The 7,564-nt window shown below is 41.8% G+C and overlaps 1 long non-coding RNA gene across 1 annotated transcript; it reads right to left on the bottom strand.

Moving 5' to 3' along the window:
• Window positions 1-2,018: 2,018 nt before the first annotated feature.
• LOC102484802 (uncharacterized) lies at window positions 2,019-3,533 on the bottom strand. Its single transcript, XR_333332.2, has 3 exons — window positions 3,467-3,533; window positions 2,531-2,702; window positions 2,019-2,173 (listed from the first exon to the last, which is right to left on the bottom strand). It is a non-coding gene; the product is annotated as an uncharacterized LOC102484802 (long non-coding RNA).
• Window positions 3,534-7,564: the final 4,031 nt, after the last annotated feature.

Genomic DNA, 7,564 nt, shown 5'->3' with positions numbered 1-7,564 from the left:
TAAATTAAGTTACAAAAAAAAAGTTTCAGGAAAAAAAATATCTATTCAATGACTGCAGTAAGATATATAGCCCCAGCAAGGTGCTACTTTATAGGATGCATAAAGTTAGACTTGTGTTCATGAAAATGTATATATCAACTGTGTTTGCTATGAAAATATTTAGATTAATTAAGATCTTTAGTGACTCAATAAAATGTGGGGGAAAACAGTATAGAAAGCAAACATAGATACCAGAGACAGTGTGGGAGGAGAGTGGGAGATGGCAGAGGGTAAGAGATAGGGAATCAAGGATGGGGAAAAAAGCAAAACATACAGAAAACAAGAAATGGAAAATTATTTGCTGACAATAACATGTTTGTTGATGTGCTTGACTGAGACAATATACAGTGTACTCTGGATAGAAATTTTCATTTTGTATGCTGTAATGACGTAAAGTGAATGAAGGCAAATAAATAAACTGAAATTTAAAAAAAAGTAAAGTACAAGCTTATTTTTAAAGTAATAACAATAAAAATAATAATTAATGGAGGCCAGATAGGGTGCATGTGGAGGGGTGGGAGGTAAAAAGTAACTATTCCAGGGTTTCAGAGCAAATGAGTGGTGGCATCCAGATTTCAATCCATATTGTCTCCATGCCAGACTACATGCAGCACCAGGCTGCCCGCCAAGGTCAAATAGCCCCTCCAAATCAGGGGACATCTGCTTTTGCTTGGCCCACCTGCCCATGTCCCAGCCCATGGGGAAATACATCCAACATAATTGCTCTGGGCTGTCGGAAGATGTTGTCTCTTGCCAGTGACAGACACCCCCGGGTGCGAGGAACAACATTCGGAACCTTGGCTTGACAGGGCTGAATTGAATATTCTGAGAAGGCTCAGTCTGCTGGGGACCCTAGAGCTCCTCTGCCTTCCAGAGGGCAGGAAAACAGCTGCTGCTATTATAAGAGAATCGCTCCTTAGATAAACCAAGTACAAAATGTTTCAAGGACTCAGAAGATAAAAGCTGTCACCACCCCCTCAATTTTCTCTGCAGCAAAGCTGTGTGCAAAGTTAAGATCCCACCTCTCCACCCTTAGTAAGCCAGCAGACACTGGAATTTTCAGGACGATGCGTCTCTAAACAACAGGAGAATTAACAACACAGATTTTAAAACAAACAAAAAAACACCCTGCACTTGAATTTGCAAAGACCAAGTTTCTGACTCTATAACAGTAGTTGTGTGCTTTTGTTTATAAGAATAGTGTGCCAGATATTTTAATAAATTATAAGTTGCGTCTCTTCTTGGTCGAGTCTGGCTCATGATCTTGACCTTCTGCCAAATAAACTAGGTCAGAGTCAATTCAGTTCAACATTTCCCCAGCATTGACCACACAGTAGGTCTGTGCTTTTTTTGTTTGTTCTTTCTCTAGCTTTATTGAGGTATAATTGGCAAATGAAATTGTATTGAATTACAATCATAAAATTATAACTTAAGGTATACAGTGTGATAATTTGATATATGTATGCACTGTGAAATGGTCACTATGATCAAGTCAGTTAACACAGCCATCACCTCACATAGATCCCCTTCTGAGGAAGGAGCATGGTAGAAACATTTACAACCCACCCTTTTAGCAGATTTCAAGTAACACAGTATTGTTAACTATTACCACCATGCTGAGTGTTAGATTCCCCAGAATCTATTTATCTTCGAACCGAAGTGTGTTCCTTGACCAACTCCCCCTTTTCCTACCCACCCCAGCCCTGGCCAGCATCCTTCTACTCTGCTTCTGTGAGTTTGATTTTCGGTCTTGAGTCATGGAACAAGTTAGACATTGATGTCCTCAGTGTGCCTACAGAAGAGTTTCATGTGAGATAAACAGAGGGGCTATGCTAATTTGTTTTGGATTTGCTCCTCTGTTCCTTTATCCTCACTTCTCCCATCTAGAAAGACTCCTCTCTCATGGCTGGTCTGTTCTTTACACACTACCTATATCAGTAAACATTAATTACAACTTTCCTACCTTCCAGGGTATTGGGGGCCTCTAATAAAGAAGTGTGAACACAACCAGTTGGGTTTCCTACTTTCCTGTGAGTCTCTGAGAAAGAAAAGAAGCACTGAGTCTGTTTTCTTCTGATTTTCTCTCAAACATAATACTATCCTGAGTAGTTGATTTATTCTTCCTTTCACAAATCTTTAAAAACAAAAATAAACTAGTCAGCACAATGATGCAGTGGTATTACAACACTCCCCAATGCTGAACCCATGTGGGAGGCACCTGGGTTTGCAGCCTGAGGTCTTCCTAGGCATGCTGGGTATACACGCATGCCCATGATACTAGCTGGTTTGAGGTGGGGGGTGAGATCGTAGAGTGGAAGACTCTGTTGGGAGTGCCTTTCAAAGAGGAAATAAATAAACATAAAAATGAACAAAAAAAGTAAATGGGTTTCTGACTAGTGAAAAAACACACCTAGATTTACAGAAATAGGAAGTGGATGGTGGGGCCCAACCCTCCCCATCTGCCAACAAAGTCCATGACCCCAGCACTCACAAAACAGCTGGCTAGATGATCTCCAGAAGCGACTGTTAGCCTGATGGAGACCTGCTACCAGGACCTGCTTCTTATAGGGAAGCTGATTTATCCTCAGAGTATCCTCAACAAGGTGTCATCTTGTACACAGGAGGTCGAGAAATGAGAAGAGACCAGCAAATACAGTTTGCCACTACCATGTTGAGAGAAAAGGTACAATTCAAAAGCAGTCATAAATCCGGCATTAGGCTACTGTGGGGGACTCCAGTGCCCATCCCTTCCCAGTTTTACATTCTAGACTTGCACACTAAGAGAAGCTATTTTTCCTCTAATGCATGCATTAAGCGCGTGCACATACACACACAGCAGTTGCTATGGGAACCATCCTGGAGAATTTCCTGTCTTTTATTCAATTAAAATTTCACTCGCACATCTTCTTGAAGTGGAATACACTTTCACAAGAGGATGGTGAGAAAAAGGTATCCTGATGGGTTGCATTTCCAGCGAGTTGGATGAATTTCTCCAATTCTGATCATCTTTCAAGAGCTTCACAGCATGCTGGCACTCCTCGAGTTAGTCCTAATTAGTGTGCGGCCGAGCACACATGCTCAAGCTCAGGCACTGAGTGAGCCTCTGTGGAAGGGTGAGATGGAGTTTTGTTACTACTGCTCCCCCGCATCTGCTCTGGGACCTTCTGGGAGTCCCTTAACCTCCTTGACCTCTACCAGTCATTGGTGGCAAATGAGGAGGCAGGCAGCAATAAATGCTAATGAATTTGCAGCTGCAGGAACTATGCCTTGGTGAAGAGCCTCACGGGGTCTGCATTGGGTTTACCTTCCCTCTCTCAGTGGAGAAGAGCTTTGCAAATGAATCTTGTAAATACAATTGCTGAGGAGCCATTCATGTAAGAAGGACATCTATGCTGGAATACCTGGAAGAGCCCATTTACCCACTTACCTTGTAATTGCCCAGTAAGCAGGTAGGTACAAGGGCTGCATGAGCTGAAGCACAGACATCATTTTTATCTACTCATTAAGTCATTGGGTTGATGACCAGAAAACCTAGGTTCGTATCTCATTTGTAACGTTTACTGCCCATCTACTCCACAAATGTCCTAAATTCCTTGAGCCACACATTTCTCATCTGGAAAACAGGGTTAAGAATGCAGGTAGTGTGAAGATGATGATGAGGTCAAGGATGCACGCGAACTGGGGGAACTGCAAATTGCAGCAAGTACACGTTGGTTATTTATCACCGTCGTTGCCAATGAGGCTGTGCTTATGCACAATGTGCTTTGCCACACTGGGAGGGAGGGGTCAGTTCATCCACTGTTCGGGGGAGTGGGAGGGAGGGGAGCAGGGAAAAAAGCAACACGTTTAGTAGACACAAAAATGAAAACTGAACTGTCGATAATAATGCATTGCGTTGTTGGAAAAATCAGAATGCATTTTGCATAGAAAAGAATACCTCGTGACCTTTCCCATACCCAATACATAGCAATGTCTTTGACCTGACTAAAATGAATCATATTCATGCTGAGAAAAACCATGTTGTACACCCTAAAGATGTACAGTGATTAAATGTAAATTTAAAAATTAATTTTAAAAAACAGTCTGAATGACTAACAGCAGGGCTATTTGCATGTGGGTGGTGAGATTGACGTGAGTCTGGGCCCCACAGTGGCCTGACCTGGGCTGGACCCAAACCCTTCTGATCAATTCATTAAAGCAGGATGCCTGCCCTCCAACAGCTGTGCCATGTTGGCATGGCATTGTCCCTATCCGACAGTGAAGCACTTGGGCTGAACGGAAACAGCAAAAGCCAACCACTCAGAATAAGGTACTTCCATGCAACTCTGGGCTGGTCACTTTTCAATATATAAAGCCATGCTTCTGTTGTTTAACCCAGCCTTGCAAAAAGACCTGAAAATGAGCTGATATCTTAGAGAAGACAGGAGAGTTGAACCCTTCAATCCCCCCTTCAATCAGGTGCAGGGATGCAGGAATCTAAGGAGAAGGTATACACAAAACCCCTACCCCAGTACAGCACCTGAGAGGCTAGTCAGAGATGATTCAATTGTCATGACCTAAACTGCACCTGATTATTTTCCAGAGTTTAGGCCCTGCCTGCCTCCTCTGGGCTCAGCTGCTCTGAGGTAATACAATGGTAATGAATGTTACAAAGAATTTGTGAGGGTGTGGGTGACAAATATTAAATAAACTGTGGTGATGGTTAATAAATAAGCTGCGTTTCTAATTTCCTCCCAGATGAAAACACTTGTGAAGACAAGTGGGACGTGCGAGAGGCTCCTCTTCAACGATAGTAGTGATGGGGCCCCTGTGTGCTGGGAGCCCACAATAAGCCACACACCTGGACACTTGACCACCCTGTTTCTCACTTAACCTTCCAAAGAGCCTGCAAGGTAAGAATTCACCTCACCATTGTGTAGACAGAGTCACTAGGGTTCGGAGAGGTTGAACGACACATAACGCACCTGGCAAAGGATGGGAACTGACACTGGGCACAAGAGTGCCTGATTCCATCACAGAACAGCAACCCTCCGAGGGGCTGGGGCTGGAGAGAAGAAACCATTGTCTCCAAGTTGTCCAGATAAAATCAGCTTTATGACATACTATGAATTTCCTGAGAAACTTGCTATCTTCAGGAGGAGCACAAGGTTGATACAAATCATTGGGCAAACTCTCTGCTACTGAACTGTCCTCCACCCAGATCTTTCATTTGCCAGGATTTTCATTAACTAACTCTCATAATTGGTTACTTATTCCAAAATCTTGTACTGACTACCTACTACATATGATGTACAATATTAGACATGTTGTTGATAAAGAGGATTACACTTCAACTCTTCTCCTTGTGGATTTCAGAGTCTAACATGAGAAAAGCTGTATTGTTTCATTGTAAATATATTTATATAACAATAGTTTTAATACAATACAATACTATAGCATAATACAATGCGAAATCAAATTATGGTGTTTCATGTATATATGTTTGTATAAATATACACACATATATAAAGCCATGCATTTCTTAACAATGGGGATATGTTCAAAGAAATGTGTCATTAGGTGATTTGATTATTTTGCAAAAGTTTCAGAGTGTACTTATAGAAACCAAGATGATCTAGCCTCCTACACACCCAGGCTATACAGCATGACCTATTATAATGTTATCGGACCAGGCCGACTGTATAGCATAGCAGTTAAGCACTGTGCATAGAGAGACAATCCCAAGAGGCTGACCACAGTTCAATTCCCAGTCCCAGCAGTTTGAAAAACACACATTGAAGGTGTGCACATGTGCCCCAAATTATGATGGGCTAGAGAAATGAAAGTGAAAGGATAGCGGCATAACATTGCCCAGTTGGGGAGTGAGATGTCTCTCTCTCTCTCTCTCTCTCTCTCTCTCTCTGCCTCTCTCTCACTTATGAGCATGCATGCCCACTAACCAAAAAAAGAAAGAAAGAAAGAAAGAAAGAAAGAAAGAAAGAAAGAAAGAAAGAAAGAAAAGAAAGAAAGAAAGAAAGAAAACAACCTATAATCTTTTTTTTTTCTTTTTGGAGAGGTTTTTGCTATAGGGTGTGTGCGCTCACCAGAAAGACAGAAAGCAAAAATCACCTCCCGGGGGGATGGCCACATCACAATCCCTTCTCCTCCATTCTCCTCTCAGGATCTTAGGTATGCACGCGCATGCACCCAGTGCGAGTTTAAGCCACTGGGTCTGAGACTCCAACTGCAGTTGACTACTGGGAGTCCAGCGACATAGCCATTATGCCAACTGCTGGTAACCACAAGCTATAATCTTATGTGACCACCATTGTATATGTGAGCCAGCATTGACCAAGACATTGTTACATGGCACATGATAAAACAACCTAACATGGTATAAAGTATTTTTTAAGTGCTCAGGCAGTTAGAATAGAGAACAGAGCACAAAAAATTATTTCCAGAGCAGCAGTCAAGGCAGCATTTGGGGACATAACACTGGCTGGGCTTTCAGGATGTGAATGTTGGCAAAGGGACAGAGACTGGACAGTCTAGGTGGAAGAAGGTGGTTCTGAACTCAGTGTCTTTGGAATGATAAAGACTGTCTAGAATCATGAGGAGGTGTGGAAGTTATTGGTATTACTGAGTGCATGTACTCGGGTCTGACTCGCTGAGGTCTCTCTCTCCCTTTCTTGTTGAAGGTGAGCCCCTGCGTACGCTCCTTGAGTGTGAGAGGACAGAGCCCCTCTGCCTCCCTTTCTGGGGCTTAGCCCTACCAAGAAACCTCCAAGTTCTCCTGACAGAAGCCCAGGCACCTCCTTCCTACAAGTCATTACTGCTCTGTCACTATTTTGAATAAGGTTCTAACCAACCGGGGGCAAAATATTTATGGCAATATAGTCTTGGCTGTTAAGAAGCAAATCACATTAAAGCACCTGATATTTCAAGTTCGTGACTGGATTAGTTTTAATTAGAATGCTTTCTCGCTCCTGAAAGATAAATGCAGGACATAGTATCAGAAAATCGGCTTTACTCCTGTGACTCGTGAACGATAAATCAACTGGAGAAATTTCTAGTCGTTTCCAAACATCTATTTTTTAAATGCCATTAAAAAAAAAAAAACTGGGACATCCTTTAAATTATTTTTAGGCCAGTGGAATCTATATTAGTTAGGAATGTGTTTCAGAGCCAAAGATACATATGCACAATCTCCAGTTATCTTCACAAATTGGATTCCTGGCCTGCAGTCACTAATACACTTAGTCTTCTACAATAAAGAAAATAATTTCTTTACTATGTAGCTCATTCAGCATAACACTGGTTTTTGTACTCCTTTTTATTTGCATTTTCTAATCCAATGCCACGTTTCCAAGATAAATGATTTCTAGACCTGCATGTTGTATACAAACGGTTCACAGTTCTGAGTTTTTAAATAGTACTCAATAAGGACACATTTTTGCTTACAGATCATCTTTTCAGTATTGTTACCATTAGATTTTCCTAATTTTTATATTCGTTTCAATAATTTAAACAAGTAATCATTTCCCCA

This window comes from Tupaia chinensis, unplaced genomic scaffold, assembly GCF_000334495.1.
Source record: "Tupaia chinensis unplaced genomic scaffold, TupChi_1.0 Scaffold000045_1, whole genome shotgun sequence".
Classification (NCBI taxonomy): domain Eukaryota; kingdom Metazoa; phylum Chordata; class Mammalia; order Scandentia; family Tupaiidae; genus Tupaia; species Tupaia belangeri.
The sequence above is the reverse complement of the archived record's forward strand: the minus strand, read 5'-3'. Positions and strand labels throughout refer to the sequence as shown.